Raw genomic sequence first — 21,063 nt, 5'->3', positions numbered from 1 at the left:
GGGGTGGGGTTCTGAGTTGGATGATCAGCCATGATCATAATAAATGGCAGTGCAGGCTCGAAGGGCCGAATGGCCTACTCCTGCACCTATTTTCTATGTTTCTATTGCTCGGGTCATTAGGCGTGGTTTCAGAGCCAATGAGCAGCACGATAGTGTAGCGGTCTGTGTAACGCTGTAACAGCACGAGTGTCTCAGGTTCAACTCCCACCACTGTCTTTGTAAGAGTTCCTACGTCCTCCCTGTGACTGTGGGGGTTTCCTCCCACATTCCAAAGATGCATGGAGAATTAGGTTAATTGGTTGCATGGATACAATTGGGTGATGCAGGTTTGTTGGGCCACAGGGGCCCGTTACCTCGCTGTATCTCTAAACATGTATTACAATCGCGATTGAATTCACATCAGTAATACAGTAAAAAAAAACAGTATGAGCAATATTTTAACTCGTGGAAATAAATATTATTCTTCACCAGAAAATCCCATAATGGAAAAAGTCTAATGATAATCCATAGTGGTGGTAGCAGTGGGGATAAAATTTATTTTAAAAAAAATCGAGTGGGTTGTCACTTACTATCAAATGAATCTACTTACGTGCAAGGCTAGGAGCATCTTCACTGAATGAAGAAGAAGAAAGCCCTTAACTCCGAGTGGAGCCATCGGGACGCCGTCATGATGGCATTTTTTTTCCCGCAGGCTTTCTTATTTTTACGAGGCCGAGTTGCTAGCTCGATGTTCAACCCAGCACGGATGGAAAGCGTGCAAGGGAGCCAGCTGGATTTGAACTCGGGAGCCTTCGCTCCAAAGTCCAGCGCTGATGCCACTACGCCATCAGCCGGCCACCTTCACCGAATAGCCAATGGTTAAACAAAAAAGCCCAGCTTTTGCTCTTCCATGGTGTACCATACTGCCAGATAGAAAATGGCACGTGACTCCAACTAATCACAGGCACCGAACGTAGTGAAGTTTCTATACTTGCACAGGAGATGCGAGTACAAAATTATTCTGTGCAGAAAGATTTTAAAGTAACAAAATGCATGAATTTGAGGAAAGAATGAGGGATTGAGACTGACTGAATTATCCTGCAAAGAGCAGACCCAGTGTGCTGTATGACCTTCATCTATGACACATCGATTCTATGCTTCACAATAAACTTGACACAGGAAGTCAGTATGTCTGTTTCAATCCTATTTTAAACAATATTATCCTCAATTTATTTTCCCTTCTCCATTCTCCTAATCTCCCTGTTTCCCCTTCCTTAAACCAAGGTTCTTCCACTCCCTGCCCTCCTGCATTCACTATTTCCCCAAGGGGACTGCAGAGTTGAAAAGGGTTGAGTTGTGTTCCAGTGCAGCCTGGGGGCATGTTACCTCTTCTACCACCACTAGCCCCTCCTCCAATCTCAGACACCAATTAAGGAAATTTTAATGCTCCCTCTATCTCACCCAGAAAATGGCTTGTGATTACAATACAATGGCAGACAGTAATTTAGGTTATGAGGACACTCAGTCCTCGTTTATTGTCATTTAGAAATGCATGCATGCATTAAGAAATGATACAATGTTCCTCCAGAGTGATATCACAAAAAAAAGGACAAACCAAAGACTAACACTGACAAGACCACATAATTATAACATATAGTTACAGCAGTGCAAAACAATACTATAATTTGATAAAGAGCAGACCATGGGAATGGTAAAAAAAAGTCTCAAAGTTCCGATCGACTCCCGATAGTCCCGATAGCAGGCGGCAGAAGGGAGAAACTCTCTCTGCCATAAACCTCCAGGCACCGACAACTGTTGATGCATTGGAAGCACCTGACCACAGCCGACACTGAGTCCATTCAAAAGCTTCGAGCCTCCAACCAGCCCTTCGACACTGAGCACCGAGCGCCATCTCTGCCGAGCGCTTCGACCCCGTTCCGGCCACCGAGCAACAAGCAAAGCCAAGGATTCGGGGCCTTCCCCTCTGGAGATTCTGGATCACACAGTAACAGCGGCAGCAAAAAAGGAATTTCAGAAGTTTCACCAGATGTTCCTCCATTCTCTCACAAATCAGGATTGTGCACGGCACCCTACCTGACAGATAACAGATATCATTCACCGTTGTGGCTGCGCAAACTGCGTCATGCCGCCATCTTCTCCTCCTCCTAATAAGTGCTGGTAATGGTTTTCTTAGAACATAGAACAGTACAGCACAGGACAGGCCACTCGCCCCACAATGTTGCCTCGAATCAAATAAATTAGTAATCAAATGGCCGACTAAACTAGTCCCTTCTGCCTACACAATGTCCATATCCTTCCATCTCCTTCACATTCATGCACCTACCTATACCTCTCTTAAAAGTCCCTAATATACCTGTCTCTACCACCACCCCAGGCAGCACATCCCAGGCACCCACCACTCTGTGTAAAAAATACTTGTCTCTTACATCTCCTTTGAACTTACTGCCTCTCGCCTTAAATGCATGCCTTTTGGTATTAGGCATTTCAACCCTGGGAAAAAAATACTCTCTGTTCACTCAATGTTTGCCTCTCATAATCTTATAAACTTCTACCAGATCTCCCCTCAGCATCTGCCATTCCAGAGAAAACAACCCATGTTTATCCAACCTGTTGCACATGCCCTCTAATCCAGGCAGCATCCTTGTAAAGCTCTTCTGCACCCTCTCCAAAGCATTGACATCCTTCCTATAATAGTGCTTCCAGAATGTATGTAATTCCCCAGATGTGGCCTAACTAAAATTTTATAAAGCTGCAACACAACTTCCCGACTTTGAACTCATTGCCTCAACTAATAAAGGTAAGCTTGCAATACGCCTTCTCAACCATCCTATCAACCTGTGCAGCCACTTTCAGGGATCTATGATCTTGGACCCCAAGATCTACACTGTCTTGCTCTTAACAGTGTATTGTCTCTTTACATTTAATCTATCAAGGTGCGATATTTCACACTTGGCTGGCTTTAGCTCAATCTGCCTTTTCTCCGCCAACAGCTGCAATTCATCTACAGTATATCCCACTGTGTTCTTTGATAATCACCATGCTATCAACAAAACCACCAATCTTCATAACATATACAAACTGCAGGTCATTTATATACATCACAAACAGCAGAAGTCTCAACACAGATCCCTGCATAACATCACTAACCAGACCTCCAGGTAGAATAAGTCCCTTTGATGACCATCCTCCGTTGTCCATGGGCAAACCAGTTCTGAGTCCAAACAGTCGATTCACCATGGATCCCATGCATCTTAATCTTCTGGATGAGCTTCTCATGAGGGACCTTGTCAAACACCTTACTAAAATCCATGTAGACAACATCAACAGCTCTACCTTCATCAATCACCCTCGTCACCTCATCAAAAATATCAGTTAGTGAGATATGACTTGCCCTACACAAAGCCATGCTGGCTCTCCCTAATTTGGCCATGGTTTCCTAAAAGCTCACAAATCCTATCCCTAAGAATTTTCTCCAGTAACTTCCATACTACTGATGTGAGATTCACTGGTCTATAGTTTCCAGGATTATCTTTGGTTTCTTTCGTGAATAATGGAACAGCATTAGCTTCTCACCAGTCCTCCAGGCCTTTGCCCTGTGGCTAGAGAAGACATTGGTCAAGGCCCCAGCAATCTCTTATCTTGCCTCTCTCAATAACCTGGGGTATATCCCATCAGGTCCCGGTGCCACTACCAACACTACCTCCTCCTTTACTTCAAAATGCCCCAGCACATTAACACTCCTGGCACTGATCTCTCCATCCTCCATATCCTCCTCCTTGGTAAGTACTGACGTAAAGTACTCTTTAAGGACCTCACCCATGTCTTCTGCATCCAAGCAAATGTTGCTCCCCCCCCCCCTTTAACTTTGCATGGTCCCATCCTCTCCCTATTTATCTTCTTGCTCCTGATGTACGTATAGAATGCCTTGGGTTCTCTTTAATACTACTTGCCAAGGACATTTCATGGCCCCTACTAGCTTTCCTAAATTCCTTCTCGAGTTATTTCCTGGGTTCTTTATAATTCTCAGGGGCTCAGTCTGATTCTAGCTTCCTAAGCTTTACAAACTTTTCCTTTTACATTCTTGAGTAAATTCATCACCTCTCTTGACATCCACGGTTCTTTTACCTTACCACTCTTGTCCTTCCTTCTTATTGGAACAAACCTGTGCTGTACACTATGTCTTCAAACACCTCAATATATTGGATGTGGACTTGCCCAAAAACAGGTGTTCCCAATTAACTCTGCCTAGCTCCTGCCTAATGCTCTCAAAATTTTTCCTGTTCCAGTTTAATAGTCTCTTGCAAGGTCCATCTTATCCTTATCTATAGCCATCTTAAAACTTAAGGAGTTGTGGTCACTATTCCCTAACTGCTCACCCACTGAAAGGTCAGTCACCTGGCTGGGCTCATTACCCAACACCAGGTCCAGTACAACCCCTCCTCTTGTTGGATTATCTACATATTGATTTAAGAAACCCTCCTGGATGTACCTAATAAAGTCTGCCCCATCTGAATGACTTGCACCAAGAAGGTCCCAGTTTGTATCAGGAAAGTTGATGTCCACCATGACAACATCCCTATTGTTTTTACACTTTTCCTTAATTTGCCTGCATATTCTATCCTCAATGTCCCGGTGGCTATTGGGGAGGGTGGGGGTGGAGTCTTCAGTACAATCCTATCAGAGTAATTGGACCCTTCCTATTTTTGAATTCTACCCATAATCAACTCAATGGACAAGCCTTCCATTACGTCCCCTCTGAGTGAAACTGTGATATTGTCCCGGATCAGTAGTGCAACTCTTTCCTCCAACTGCCCCCTCCCACCCTTTACTTCTCTATCTTTTCTAAAACATAAAAATCCTGGGACAATAAGGACCCATTCCTGTCCCTCACTCAACCAAATCTCTGAAATGGCCACAACATCATAGTTCCATGTACCAATCCATGCTCTAAGTTTATCGCCTTTATCTATAATACTCCTAGCATTAAAGTAAACACACTTCAAACTATTCGTGTCATGGTCCGGTCCGTGGAGTCCATATTCCAGTTCACGGTCCAGTCCATCGACCCTTGCTCCAGGTTTTCCTGTCTATCCTGTGTCTGTTCTTGTTGAGTTCTAATTGAGGCAGCTGATGCTTTGTTGGGGCTGGCTGCATAAATACCTTCAGAGACCAGGGCGTGTTTCAGGCATGGTTGCTTGAAGACTGCAGCCTCCTGCCTAGCCCCTAGCCCCTAGCCTCACCTCACCTCACCTCACCTCACCTCACCTCACCTCACCTCACCTCACCTCACCTCACCTCATGACTCTGGCCTCTAGCCTCCTGCCTAGCCTCAAGCCTGAAGACTGCAGCCTCCTGCCAAGCCTCGCCTCAAGTCTGTAAGACTCCAGTCTCAACCTGCCTGCCAGCCAAGCCTCGTCCTTGCCTGGTTCTGGGGTCCGAGCCAGAGCCAAGACCCAGGTTCTGGGTCCTTGTCCAGTCTCTGGCTCAGAGTCCAAGCCCAGGTTCCTAGCTCTCTTGTCCAGTCCTGTTCCAGGTTCCTGGTTTACCTGTCCATGTCCCTGCCATCGCCCTGTGTCCTAGTCCTGTTCCTAGCACTTCAGTGTCTGTGTCTTGCACTTGGGTCCGTTCCCAGCCACCGCCTGATGACAATTCGTCCTATCATATCTATCAATTTGCTCCCGCCTGGTCTTACTGGCCTTGCAACTTAATTTTTTTTAATGTCAAATCTCATCACAACTCAAACCTTTCTCATTTTTTTTCCAATTCACTTGGAAGCTGATAAATGACAAAATTTTCACTTTTAACTTTTTAGGTAGGTATGTACGTCTTCAGACCAAAGATCTAAAAATGTAATTTAATGCAAAAAAGACCATTGCCCTGAAATGTAGTTCAGTGACATTTGGTACTTCAATTTCATAACCAAACTTTCTAGTTTAGTAACTTGAAGAGAATGATACATGAAAACTTTTACCACTGGCATATCAGATTAGTCAGCACTTCCAAATTAAATCATAGTTCTGAAGGGAAACTAATCCTGTATATCACTGGTAAAAGTTTGCACGTATCATTTTCTTCAAATTATGTACAGACTTTATCTAGCTGAAAATTTCCCTCTATTTTCCAACAATGATACTTGTGATAATAGATATGTAGATTTTAATACGTTACATTGCTTGACAAAGAATAAAAGTGGAGTCTGACCCATTGACTAGTAAAGTGTGGTAGGAATAAAATACAATCATTGAAAAGATAGAGAGTAAAATTCTTTTTAGCCAGAACTCCTGCCGTCACTTGCTATTAATAGTGGCGCATGAAGAATGGCTGCTGTTTCATATTTCTCATAACATAGAGGCAATTCAAATCACCAAGTCTGTTAGCTCTCAGAATAATCCCATTTCTCTACTAATTCCCTCTCAGAAGCCAATCAACCCCTCTCAATTGTTCTGCTACCCATACCCACTTGGGGTAGTTTACAGTGGCTAATCTATCAAGCTGCTCTTTGTGGGGGAAGTAGGAACAGCTGCGGGGGGGGGGACCCACGTGATCACAAGGAGCACATGGAAATTGAGGTTAGGAATGGGCCAGGATCTCAGGTACTGTGGACCAATAACTCTAACTGCTGTATCATCATGCCAGCAAAAGAGACTAACATTCATGAAACTATAATTGTCATCCCCACTGGGATTAATACATCTGAGAGACAAGGGGAGGAATGGAATGGAAATAAACAAAGAAGTACATCTACTGGAGGCACTTTGAAGAGAACATGAAGAGATTGCATTCTTGTTTGCAAGATTCTAATTATCAGCTAAAGTCAGTTTTTTTTTCAGAATAGTAGCTTAGCAAAATATCTAATTACCTTAGACACGATCATTCTGTACCAGCCAAAGTCCCCACGCTTACCGGTGACTGATGTGGAAGGCCAATCTCACTGGCCCTCCAAGTGCTAGAGATAGATGACGAGAAGTAGACTTCGGGCAGTAAAGTACTCTTACCGCTGGAAAGCCCCTGTCAACTAGTGATATTTCAGTACTATTACAACTGAAATGTTTTTAATAAATATCTCCAAAAGTAGAAACTATAAATGACAATTCTCTGAGATAATTAGAAACGTGAAATAAAAGCAAAATATCTTGAACAATTACTTCCCTTTTGCCTACTAACACACAGACTTAGAATCACAATTGAAATCAGTAGCGTTTCTACACAGGTCGGCAAGCGAATTCCCAAACAGATGTTGAGAAACCCAGTGAGACAGTGCCCCCTGCTGGACTTTATAGGAAGTCCAGCTACAAAGCACAATACTGTACAGTACCCGGCCTTTGAGCCCGCATACATTGGACTTACAAATTTTAAAATGCAGGCATGCTGTGACTAGTGTCCTCAGCTGCTTATATTTCAATGCATGATGTATCGTAGGGAAGGCAGGTAAACTCAGGGCATGGATCAACACCTGGAGTTATGATGTAGCCAGGAGGGGCAGGACTGGCAGCTCAATATTCCAGAGTTCCATTGTTTTAGACATGACAGAGTGGAAGGGTTCAAAGGAGGAGGGTGGTGTTATTAGTCAGGGAAAGCGTCACAACAGTGCTCCATCAGGTCAGACTCAAAAACTTGACTAGTGAGGTGTTATGGGTGGAACTGAGAAATAAGAAAGGTATGACCACATTAATGGGGCTATATTACAGACCACCCAACAGTCCGAGGGATTTAGAGGAAAAAAATTTGTAAAGAGATCACAAACTATTACAAGAAACATAAGTTTGTTACAGTAGGTGATTTTAACTTTCCACATATTGACTGGAAGTCCCATACTGTAAAAGGATTAGACGGGAAAGAGTTTGTCAAATGAATTCAGGAAAGTTTCCTTCATCAACGAGAGAGTATGCGATATTTGATCTGTTAGTAGGGAATGAGACAGGGCAGGTGACAAAAGTTTGTGCAGGGGAACACGTTGCATCCAGAGATCGCACTGCCATTAGTTTCAAAGTAAATATGCAAAGAGATAGGTCTATTCCGCGGGTTGAGACTCAGAATTGGTCAATTTTGATGGTAACAGAAATGATCTGGCAAGTGAGGATTAAGACAGGCTGTTTTCTGGCAAAGGTGTGGAAAGTGAGAGGCCTTCAAAAATGAAATTTTGAGTGTACAAAGCTTGTATGTACCTGCCAGAATAAAAGGTAAAGATAACAAAAGTAGGAGACTTTGGTTTTCAAGAGAGATTGTGGCCCTGGTTAAGAGGAAAAAAAAGGAAGTGCAGGTATAGACAATTAGGAACAAATGAGGTGCTTATGGAGTACAAGAAATGCAAGAGAACACTTAAGAAAGAAATCAGGAAGACTAAAAGAAGGCATGAAGTTGCTCTAGCAGACAAGGTGAAGCAGAATTTCAGGGGATTCCACAGATATGTTAAGACCAAAAGGATTGCAAGAGACAAAATTGGTCCTCTGGAAGACCAGAATGGTAATCCATGTGTGGAGCCAAAACAGATGAGGAAGGTCTTAATTGCATTCTTTGCATCTGTATTTACTCGGGAGATTGATACAGAGTTTATAGAAGTGAGACAAAGCATCATCCATTTCATGGACCCTGTAGAGCTTACAGAGGAGGTGTTCACTACTCTAAGGTAAATCAGGGTGAATCGATCCCCAGGCCTGATGAGATATTCCCTTGGACCCTACAGGAAGCAAGTGCAGGAATTGCCAGGGTCCTAGCAGAGATATTTAAAATATCCTTAGCAACAGGAGAGGTATCAGAGGATTGGAGGATAGACAATGCTGTTCCGCTGTTTAAAAAAAGCTCCAAACAGAAACCAAGAAATTATAGGCCGGAGAATCTGACACCAGTTGTAAGAAAGTTATTGGAAGGTTTTCTAAGGGACTGGATGTATAAGTATTAGGATAGACATGGTCTGATTAAGGATAGTCAGCATGGCTTCATGGGTGGTTGGTCATGTCTGACCAATCATAGAGTTTTTCAAGAAAGTTTCCCGAAAAATGGATCAAGGCAAGGCAGTGGATGTCGTCTACATGGGCTTTAGTAATGCATTGAACAAGGTCCTGCACTGGAGGCTGGTCAAGAAGATTCATTCGCTCAGCATTCAGGATGAAGTAGTAAACTGGATTAGACATTGGCTTTGTGGGAAAGGCCAGAGAGTGGTAGATGGTTGATTCTCTGACTGGAGGCCTGTGACTAGTGGTGTGCTGCAGGGATCGGTGCTGGGTCCTTTGTTATTTGTCACCTACATCAATGATCTGGATGATAATACGGTTAACTGGATCAGCAAATTTGCGGATGACACCAAGATTGAGGGTGTAGTGGACAGTGAGGAAGGCTATCATGGCTTGCAGAGGGATCTGCGTCAGCTGAAAAAATGGGCTGAAAATGGCAGGTGGAATTTAATGCGGACAAGTACAAGGTTTTACACTTTGGTAGGATCAACCAGGGTAGGTCTTACAGTGAGACAGGGTACTTACAGGGTAGCTCTTACACTGAGGAGTGTGGTAGACAAGGGGATCTGGGAATACATAATTTATTGAAAGTGGCGTCGCAAGTAGATAGGGTCATAAATAAAGCTTTTGGCACATTCATTCTTCATAAATCGATGTACTGAATACAGGAGATGGGATGTTATGTTGAAGGTGTATAAGTCTTTGGTGAGGCCTAATTTGGAGTATTGTGTGCAGTTTTGGTCACTTACAGTAAAGATGTAAACAAGAGTGCAGAGAAAATTTACAAGGATGTTGCCGGGTCTGGAGGGCTTGAGTTATAAGGAAAGGTGGAATAGGTTAGGACCGTGTTCTTTCGAACATAGAAGTTTGAGAGGAGATTTGATAGAAATATACAAAATTATGAGGAATAAATGTCAGCAGGCTTTTGCCACTGAGGTTTGGTGGGACTACAACCAGAGGTCACGGCTTAAGGGTGAAAGGTGAAAAGTTTAGGGGAACATGAGAGCAAAGTTCTTCACTCAGCGGGTCATGAGAGCATGGAATGAGCTGCCAACACAAGTGGCCCACACGAGCTTGATTTATACTTTATAGTGGCCAAACAATTGATACTAGAACATACAATCATCACAGCGATATGCGATTCTGTGCTTCCCGCTCCCTGGAGTACAAATCGATAGTAAATATTAAAACTTAAATTATAAATCATAAATAGAAAATAGAAAATGGAAAGTAAGGCAATGCAAAAAAACACTTTGGCAGGTCCAGATATTTGGAGGGTACGGCCCAGAACCGGGTCAGGATCCGTTCAGCAGTCTTATCACAATTGGAAAGAAGCTGTTCCCAAATCTGGCCGTACAATCTGTTTAATAGAATTTTGGATAGGTACCTGGATAATAGGGGTATGGAGGGCTATGGTCCTGGTGCAGATCGAAGGGAGTAGGCAGTTTAATTGGTTTCAGCATGGACTAGATGGGCTGAAGGGCCTGTTTCTGTGCTGTATTTCTTTATGACTCTTTCTGAGTGATGTAGCAAAATTATGTAATGACCTGGTTCACATCTTCAGCCTGTTTGGGTTATTGTTGAAGATAAGGGATGATGTGGAATGTGCTCCATCCAATTAGCGGGAGGCTTTCTTGGTGAGGGACAATAAGGTTGGGCTTGGGGTCTGTTGTCCAAGAGAGAAGATGCTGGGGAAGAACTGGTTGTAGCATACAATCCACTGGGAGACCCGTTTGTTCGAGGTGGATTACCAGTGACGTTTGGAAGGTGGTGTGAGCTGTCACAGTGACCGAGGGCCCAGCGTGTGAGTGACTGAGAAGTTCAAGATGAGCTCCAACTTGTGCACATTTGGCTGTTTAATTAAAATAGGCCCTTTCCTTTTTGCTTTTCTTTACTAACCCTTCAGTTAAGATTCATAAATATAATTCCTTTAATCAAATACAGTGTACTGTCTGTTATTTTGTGGCATTAATTTGTAACAGGGTAATGAATTACACAGCATCCACTTGGGGGGGAGGGGGGCTCGTGTCTCAATTTCACATGTTTGGCGGGGCCAGAGATTGTCTTCCCTAGACTTATGCAGTGGAGGAAACCAAAGTGCTTCAGTTTTATTGGGGAATAGGAAAAGTAAACATTCCACAAGTCATTACTGAAGAAGACACTGAACATTCCATAAAGAATAACTGATCTAGAGTGAACGAAGGGCTGATTGAATGGAATTAAAGCTAGTACTGGAGGTGTTCACAGGACCGACAGTGAATAACTACCAGGACCTGATAACCAGCACTCCAAGGATTTGAAAAATCTGGCCATGGAGATTGTGGATGTGCTGTTGGTCTGTAAGAGTTCTCAGAAGGGGGGGGGGGAGAGAAGAATGAAAATGTGGACTAAACTTTTGTCATCTTGACATTGGTAACTGGGGGAAATGCCAGAGTCTGTTAGCAAGTAGTAACAAGGCACACAGAAATGTATTTATCTGTTTTTATTGTGAAATACAGCACAGAAGAGACCCTTCCAGCCCAACGAGCTGCATTGCTTCACTCCCCATCTATTTAACCCTCGCCAAGTCACAGGACAATTTACAATGACCAATTCACCTACTAACTGGTAGGTCTTTGGACTGTGGGAGGAAACCAGAGCAACTAGAGGAAACTGATGGACACACGGGAAGAATGTTCAAATTTTCTTATGGAGCGACGTCGTCAGGTCACATCCGGAATTTCTAGTTGGCAGACAATTTCCCTGCACGCCACTCTGTCCCGACACCTGTCGTTAAGAACGTTATTTTGATCCTTTGTTGAAGGATCCCTTATTTGATCATTTATTGATCCTTACAGAACATGCCGGAATTAAACTCCAACGCCCCAAGCTGCAATAGAATCACACTGACCACTATGCCACCATGGTGCCCAGGTTGAAGGTTGCAAAGCTGATTACAGGATTCATATAGTGACATGTAGATCTTACATTAGTGGACCTCTGTACCTCCCTCTGCAAATGGATCCATCAGGAGACCAGTCAGCACAGATCGGAAATAACATCTACTCCTTGCTGACAAATAACACTGGCACACCTCAGGGATTTATGCTTATCCAACTGCTTACTCCTTCTACACCCATGACTGTATGGCTAGGCACAGGTCTATAAATTTGCCAATGACACAACTACTGTTGGCAGAGCTTCAGATGGTGGTAAGGCACAGGGCTGAGATAGATCAGCTGGTTGAATAGAGTTGCTGCAACAATCTTGCACTCAACTTCAGCAAGATCAAGGAATTGATTGTGGACTTCAGGAAGGGGAGTCCGAGGGAACACTGACCAGTCCTCACTGAGGGATCAGCAGTGAAAAGGTTAAGCCGTTTCAAATTCCTTGGTATCTATACTCTCAAGGGCCCAACATATTGATGCAATTACAAAAAAGGCATGGCACCAGCTATATTTAATATTAAGTTTGAGCAGAATTGGTATGTCACCAGAGATGCTCACAAATTTTTTTTTTACAGATGTACCTTGGAGAGGATTCTAACTGGCTGTATCACTGTCTGACATGGAAAGGCCACTACACAGGTTGGGAAAAAGCTGCATAAAATTGCAAACCCTGACCAACCCTATCATACTCCCTGGGCTCCCCGACACTGAGGAGATCTTCAAAAGGTGATGCCACAAACATGGGGCATCCATCATTAAGGACCCCCATCGCCCAGGATATGCCCCCTTCTCATTGCTACCATCAAGCAGGAGGTACAGGAGCCTGAAGACATACACTTAATGTTTTAGGAGCTGGTTCTTCCCTTCCAGCATCAGATTTCTGAATGGACAATGAACCCATCTACACTACCTCAGTATTTTTTTTGCTATTTTTGCACTATTTATAGATTTCTTTCTTATTGTAATTTATAGTATTTTTTATTACTTGTACCGCTGCCGCAGGACAACATATTTCACAATGTATACTAGTGATATCAAACCTGGCTGTGATTGTGCAGCTTCTGGAGACAGGCAGATTGACTTCAACATTTCACTATGTAAATAAGGTCACTGTATATTGCTTTCTCATCTGCATTCTGCTAATCGAGCATAGATATGTTATTTTGCTGTAATCATTACTTTGTGCAAAATTGAGAATCGCCCACCCATTACCTCATTTTAAAATGTGAGCAGCAATGTCAAACAGGACTGTGATGATCATTGACATTGAACATTAGCTGTTTTTCATTCCACACACTGCCTAACTTGCAGATAGTTTCCAACATTTTACTCATTCTCTAGAAAGAAACAAGCTATCTGGAGATTGTGGATGCAGGAATCTAGACATAGCACAAAAATACAGGAGGAACTCAATGGGTCAGGCAGCATCTGTGGAGAGAAATCGATAGAAGGCATTTCAGGTTGAGACTGAAGAATAGAGAGGAGATATGGAAATCTACTACTGAAACCTTTTGGTCACACTCACCACCTACAAATACGGTGATGTTACCAATTAGTAAAAAATGGTAAGCAGTGTTCAACAAGAAAAGAATTCATGATAATTGATGCAGAGTACAAGTCTGTTTATCCAATCTACAATCACGTATTTTAGTATTGATCCTTGAACTTGTACCTTACTTCCAATGTACTCAACACATTTTAATTACCATTAATAAATTGCCTGAACTATTTCTCACCTGTTTTACATTTACTCACTCTCCAGACCCACACAGTATTATTAAGATAGTATTTAATTTTAGGGGCCTCAAGAGACAAACCCAGACATCTTAGTTCTACCAGGAGCTTACCAAGAGTAATCAAGAGTTAGAACTTGAGTTCAGCAGAGTATTCGCAAGACCAGTTACATTTCTACAGTACTAAAAAGACTATATTTAATTCAAGGACGAGCTTTCTCCAGAAAATTTGCAGAACATTTCAACGCGTTTTCATGAAAAGGACACCCACACTCAAAAAAAAAAAGCTCCTTACCCTGGATCATGGGGTCAAAAATAGCTCAGAAGGGTAGACCAGAAACAATGGCTTTTTGTTCTCATACTGGGAAATTTCCACATGTTGGAAGACCAAAATTTTACAAAATAAAGCAAGTATCAGATTTACTCAGACTTTAAGCAATGAAATAGTGATTTCAAACATTTACAAGATCTACATTTTCTAAGAAATAACAGTGGAATTTCTGTGGTCAAATTTGATGATTAAAATAAGTTTCATGTGTAGAGCAAGAGTTTTGAGTACACTGAGAACTATTAAAGACAAACTTGTGCAACAAAACAAAATGCTTCAGTTGGCAATTATGGAAGGAAAAGACTAATAGTTCAGGTCCAGGACACTTGGTATAGAACTGACAACGAGAGCAATGGGCTAGTTTCAATAAGAGAGACTACGAGGAAGCGATATATAGAAAAAAAACACGCTGTCTCTGAAAGGGCATCTAAAGTGCTTAAAGGGGACAGTCACCAACACATTGAGACCCTGAGTAATTGATGAGAATATGGCATATGCCTGGCAAACCAGACAATACAAATTGAAAAAGAAAATCTGAGTTAAGATGATGAACTAGCTAAAGTTGGCAAATTCAATATCAGGGGCAAGGAGCTAAGATGGTGCCAGATGGTGACTTCTTCGAGCTCATCTACAAAACAACTTGAACTCCTCTCTTTAATATCTCTTTATTCCTTTTCAAGGTGGCTGGGGTTCTCTCAGAGTCTGTGATCTGTAGCTGCACACAAACTACGGTGGTAGGTTCCACCTCCTGGAGTTCATCAGTCTGCCATTTTCGATATCACCAGGAGCAGCCTGGAAGACATGTGCCCTTAGGCGGCTTCTGGGGACCCAAATCCTCACGGGTGTCGCCAGCTGAAGCTTCGCAGGAGATTGGAACATCAATACAGCGGGTGAGGCTGTTGAGGCAAGAGGCCTCTGCACTCGATCAATTGCTTTCTCTCGATGGGGGCTGGGGAAGAGAGTCTGCTGATTCTTGAGTCAGGTGAGCTCAAATAAGCATGGCAGCAGACTGTGGTATGTCGAAGTGCTGGGTTATGGACGGTAGTTTTTGATGCATCTAGGTCATGGTCTGTGGGGGCTTTTGCTATTGCTTGCTTGGTGGATGGTGCGGCTGATGCTTCCTGCTGGAATAAATTGGGGAGGGGGAGAGCTGATGTTTTCTGCTGGAATAAATGGGGAGGGAGAGGGCTGATGTTTTCTGCTGCTTGTGTGGGGGGGGGGAGAGAAGAGGGGGCTTTGGAATTCCAACATTTCTCTGTCATTCATTCCTTGGGATTTTCTTCTGTATTGTGGATGTCTGTGAAGAGTAAGAATTTCAGGTTGTATACTGTACTGTATACATTCTCTAATATTAAGTGGAACTATTGAACCACTTTAGTTCTGTAAACCACAGTATGCCAAGATGAATAGGTCAGAGTGGGAGTAAGATGGCAACTAAAAGTGACTGGCATACAAGATCTCAGGGTCACAGTGTTTTCTTTAAATTATTTGGTGTAGTTTGTTCAAAATATTTTAAGATATGTCATGTTAAAACGCTCTTTTTATAACTGACTGAAATATGTAAGTATGCTTGAATATTTTGCTGAAGCCAAAAAAACTGGTTGGAGACATATCAAGAGTATCGTTTTTATGTTGGAATATGTAATCAGACTAAACTCCTATAGTTTACTCTTGATTGGCAAAAATAGATTCTTAGCTGAGTTTATCAACGTACCGTAAATTGACAGCAGGAAAATTCAGTCTCTTGACACACTTTAAAATTTTAGTTAACCATTATCAAAGACTACAACTATCTCATTTATATTTACATTGCCAGATGAAATCAGATTTAGGCAATATAGCCATTCAGATGACGTAAATTCAATAGTACAGGCTCAGTTAGGCACTATGCCTTGCTTTGAATGCATTCTTAAAACTGGCAGATACAGGCAGAAATCCGGAGCTCTTCAACACAAGTTATTAAAATTAAACAGTTGTTTAAAGATTAAAAACGTATTGCAATGGAAACAAATGGAAAATCTAGTTCTGCATATTCAATAGTATGAGAAGTTAGGCCTCAATTTTCAAAACAATTCATTAAGTGGAAAAAGAATTGCAAAGTTTATTACGATTGAGCACGTAGAACTCAGGGCAGAAAGGCACTCGGACACTTGTGAGCATCTTCCTATACAATCAAATGATTAAACACTTCAAAGATTTATTTTACCAGACATGGCAATCACTCAAATTTGGATAAATGCATTATGTAGCAAAACTGAAAATAAGTGGGATGGGATTGGATAACTGTGGATAAGAATAGTTAAATTGTTCAATTCCATCCAGTGACAGAAAAGTAGAGAACTATTCATCAATGAGGAAATGATTCATAACTTGCATCTGGGAAACAAACACTTAGTTGAACAACTTGATGGGTAATATAACTACTTAAAAATGCAATTGGCTGGAAGTAGTAACTCAATCAGAAAAACTGACTGATTTGCTAATCTGTTGCCTACAGAGAAGAAGTCACCCTGACACAGTGGTGTTAAGAAAACAACTTCTCCCTCAATGTTGCAAAAACAAAGGAGCTGGTTGTGGACTACAAGGAGGAATGGAGACAGTCTAACCCCTATTGACATCAATGGATCTGGGGTTGAAAAGGTGTACAGCTTTAAGTTCCTCGGCATACTCATCACCGAGGATCTAACATGGTCTCTGTGGTGAAAAAAGCACAACAGCACCTCTTTCACCTCAGACAGTTGAAGAAGTTTGGCATGAGTCCCCAAATCCTAAGGACTTTCTACAGGGGCACAATTAAGAGCATCCTGACTGGCTGCATCACTGCCTGGTATGGGAACTGTACTTCCCTCAACTGCAGGACTCTGCAGAGAGTGGTGCGGACAGCCCAAACATCTGTAGATGTGAGCTTCCCATGATTCAGGACATTTACAAAGGCAGGTGCGTAAAAAGGGACCAAAGGATCTTTGGGGACCCGAGTCATCCCAAATGCAAACTGGTCCAGCTGCTACAATCCGGGAAATGGTACCACAGCATTAAAGACAGGACCAACAGGCTCCAGGACAGCTTCTTTCACCAGGCCATCAGACTGATTAATTCACACTGATACAATTGTATCTCGATGCTATATTAACTGTCTTGTTGTACATACTATTTATTACAAATTACTATAAATTGCACATTCAGACAAAGACGTAACAAAGATTTTTTTACTTCTTGTGTATATGAAGAATGTAAGAAGTCAATTCAATTACATCCAAAAGTATTAGCTGCACCTTGGATTTTTGGAACAAATCTGAAGGATGGAGATTATACTGGCAATAGCATACAATAACCTAATTATAACAAAAAAAGGAAAAAAAATTACAGCTAGGCTACAGTAATTCTAGCAGTGTTTAATGACTGTGATGCCAGACTTGGCAATTACTGGAGAGAAAAAAAAAGACAAAATTGAAAACTATCTAGTAATGTAGCTGTGTCTGGATTGTGCTGTTTCTTGTTAATTTAAATGCCACACATTGACAAGGGAGAGGAGGAGAAGAGCAAGAATAGAAAGCAGCACTACCGGAGATTCACTGTTGAGTGAGATTATGTGAAAGAAAGATAGATGATGATAAAACATGGCAGAAAATGACACCAGACTGGAATGACAGGAGACAAAGTCCCAATTAGCATCAAAATCAATATTATTTTGCATGAGATGTTTGCATAGCAGCATTATCAATGACCTCAGGAAAGATTAACTGGGGGGGGGGGGGTTGGAGTCAGCCGGTTATGTACTATGTTGGATTGATTTTTTTTCTTTAAAAAGGTGAATTGTGGAGCTTTGTCATAATGAGGATTTATTAGGTTAACTTGATGTACAAGGCAATTGGGCAAGTTTCAATCTCTGCGAAAAAGACCATGCATTTTTTTCTTAATCAGGGGAACAGGTGAAGAGGGGAGAATACTTCAAATGATTGGTAGTGAAGGTACCAGAGGATGGTAAAGTTAACCAGGATCCTCAATTTGTAAGCAATTTTGGTCAAGGCTTATTCTTTCAAAGGCTCATTAATTCCAAATCTGCTCCAACAGATTCAGCAAAGGATGGATGAACTAGTTGTTTACTAGATTCAGGGAGTGAGCAGTGTTTAACTTCATTAAGAGTACAACAATAACATCAAAGATGGGTGCTAAGAAATGTGTAAGTAAGTAATGAGTGAAGACACACTGGATTTAAAACAGGAATGTTGAAGAATTCAGACTATGATTAGTTAGTTTGCACTTGATACCAAAATAGGTGTTAAACTGAAATAAATTATCAAAAAGATCCTGACCAGCTAGGTAAGCAAGAGTGACAAGGGCTTTCAGTTCAGATAAGAAGGTGCTGCATTTTGGGAAGACAAACCTGGTTAGAACTTATACAGGAAATGGTAGGACCCCAGAAATATTGTTGAACAGAATGACCCTGGTTTGCTGGAAGTGGCATCACAAATAGACAGAATGGTGGTGAAAAGGCATTTCACATGCAGCCTACATTAGTAAAGGCATTGACTTTAGGAGTTGTGATGTTATATTGCAATCGTACAAGATATAAATGAGGCTGCGCGTACTCCATGTAGTTTTAATCACCCTGATATCGTTATGATGGCAAGAGTGATTAATGATTTATGAGCGCAAACACGAGGAAATCTGCAGATGCTGGAAATTCAAGCCCGAAACGTCGACTGTACCTGTTCCTATAGATGCTATCTGGCCTGCTACATTCACCAATGATTTATGAGAATGTTCCCAGGCCTCCGGGGCCTGAATTATAGGGAGACCTTAGGCATTCTGGGACTTTATTTATTGGAATGTGGAGGAGGTGGGTGATTTTATAAAGGTGAACACTCCCCCCCCCCACTGGAAAAGGGAACTAAAAACTAGCAGAGGTTTAAACCAACAGGCAGAAAGATTTAAGAGACCCAAAAGATATACACACTGTCCTTTTAAGACATGGAACAAGCTGCCAGAAGTAATCGTTGAGGTAGGGACAACAACAATATTTAAAATATATTTCACTAAGAACACATATAGGGGAAAAGAATCGGAGGGATATGGCCAAAATGCAGGCAAATGGTTCTTGCTTAGGTGGGCACCTAGGTTGGCATAAACTGGGCCAACAGGCCTGTTTCTTTGGTGCATTACTCTGTGACTCTAGGAGCTCTTTCTAGTGACAGATATGGGTGGTTGGAAGAGGCTGAGGGTGGGTTTTTGTTACAATGGATCAATAAATAAGGAGTGCTTTACAGGCAGCAGCTCAGCAAATGCAATAGAATGAAGGGAGCCAGCTGAAATCACCAACAATGAGAAAGTCAATGCGAAGATGAAAAACTTTGACCAATGGCAGAGAGAAGAAAAAGCAAAGTTGCTGGCGTGGGTAAATCAGGTTGAGTCACATGGCAAAATCAAGGTATCCTGTCACTTAGTCATTTGGGTAGAAGTAATAGAAGGGCTTCTGAAAAGTGCAAGATGTCATCGCTACACAAGCTAAGTGTCCGTCAAAATTAAGTCACTGTAATGACCCATGGCAAGACTATGAAAGCTTCAATTGTTAGTGAATAGATGTGCTAGAAGTGTGGGATAACTGATAATCTGCTGACCTTCATTACAGCATTAGATGCATGTAGCTGGGTAATTAACACCCAGACATGTTATATAGGAGTTACTACCAAAAGTCATGAAAGATGCCCTGAAGAGCCATACAAAACACATCAGAAAAGGCAGTAGGGCAGATGCAAAGATTCAAGTTAGTGGTAGTTACAGCTGAACAGAAAAGTGGTTGTGATAGAGGGAAGTAATTTATCAAAGGAGGAAGTAAAGGACAGAATTGTTTACCGGATTAGAAAAGGCACTGTAGATATCTCCAGCGGAGAAGAAATGGGGTTGGCTCTAGGATAGGCCAGCACATGCACGCAATGGACACAGGATATGGATTACTCCAGTTTTTGGTTTGCTGACAAACAGACACAGCAATTCTCACATTTAAAATGGGTAGAACAGTCCATCAGAACCTAAATTAAGTCAAAAAATCTAATGAATTAATCATGAAGCAGCTGTTCCGGAGTCATTGAGTTGTACAGCACAGAGACAACACGTCCATGTTGACATTTTTACCTTCTTTCTACATTAATTCATTTGCCTGTATGCAATATGCCTTGCCTAGTTGATGGCTTGTCTAAATGTCCCTTCAATGTAGTGATTGTACCCAACTCCACAACTTCATTTGGCTGTTTCCCAGATATCAGATAGCGGAAGAAAACCTCCTTTCACCTTAAACCTATGTCCTCATGTTTTAAATAGCCCTACCTTGGTGAAAAGATTCTACCTACCCTAATAATACCTCTTACTCTCAGTGGTCATTTTATTAGGTGCCTCCCGTATCAAATAGTCATGGTCTTCTGCTGCTGTGGACTATCCACGTCAACGTGCTGTGCAGATCACTGTTGCAACATGGTTATAAGTTGCTGTCACGTTGAACCAGTCTGTCCATTATCCTCTGACCTCTCTCATTAATAATGCATTTTTGCCCACAGAACTGCCACTCATTGGATGTTTCTCGCACAATTCTCCAAACTCTTGAGCAGGGATTCCCAGGTCCCTCGGGTTAATGGTAGGGGTCCATTGCATAAAGAGGGTTGTGTAAAGTCCAAATCAGCAGTTTTCTGAGAGCTTAAACCACCCCAAACTGGCACCAACAATCCTTCCACAGTCAAAGTCACTTGGATTACATTTCTTACCCCTTTCTGATGTTAGGTCTGAACAATGGAACCTCTAGACAATGTCAGCATGCTTTTACCCATTGAGATGCTGCCACGATTGGCCAATTAGATATTTGCATTAATGAGCCTAATAAAGTGGCAACTGAGGGTATAGTTTGAAATTCCCAGCAAGTCACACCCATCTATCTACTCTCTCCAAAACTAAAGCATTCTGTCATTGGAGCGAATCCAGGTGAGGTTCATGAGGATGATTCCGGGGTTAACATATGAGGAGTGTTTGGCAGCTTTGCGCCTGCATTCACTGGGATTTAGAAAAAATGCAGGGGGTGGGGGTCTCATTGAAACTTACCAAAAGTTGAAAGGACTAGATAGGGTAGCTGTTTCCTA

The sequence above is a fragment of the Mobula birostris genome, chromosome 4 (assembly GCF_030028105.1).
Source record: "Mobula birostris isolate sMobBir1 chromosome 4, sMobBir1.hap1, whole genome shotgun sequence".
Taxonomy (NCBI): Eukaryota; Metazoa; Chordata; class Chondrichthyes; order Myliobatiformes; family Myliobatidae; genus Mobula; species Mobula birostris.
Note: the sequence above shows the minus strand (reverse complement) of the source record.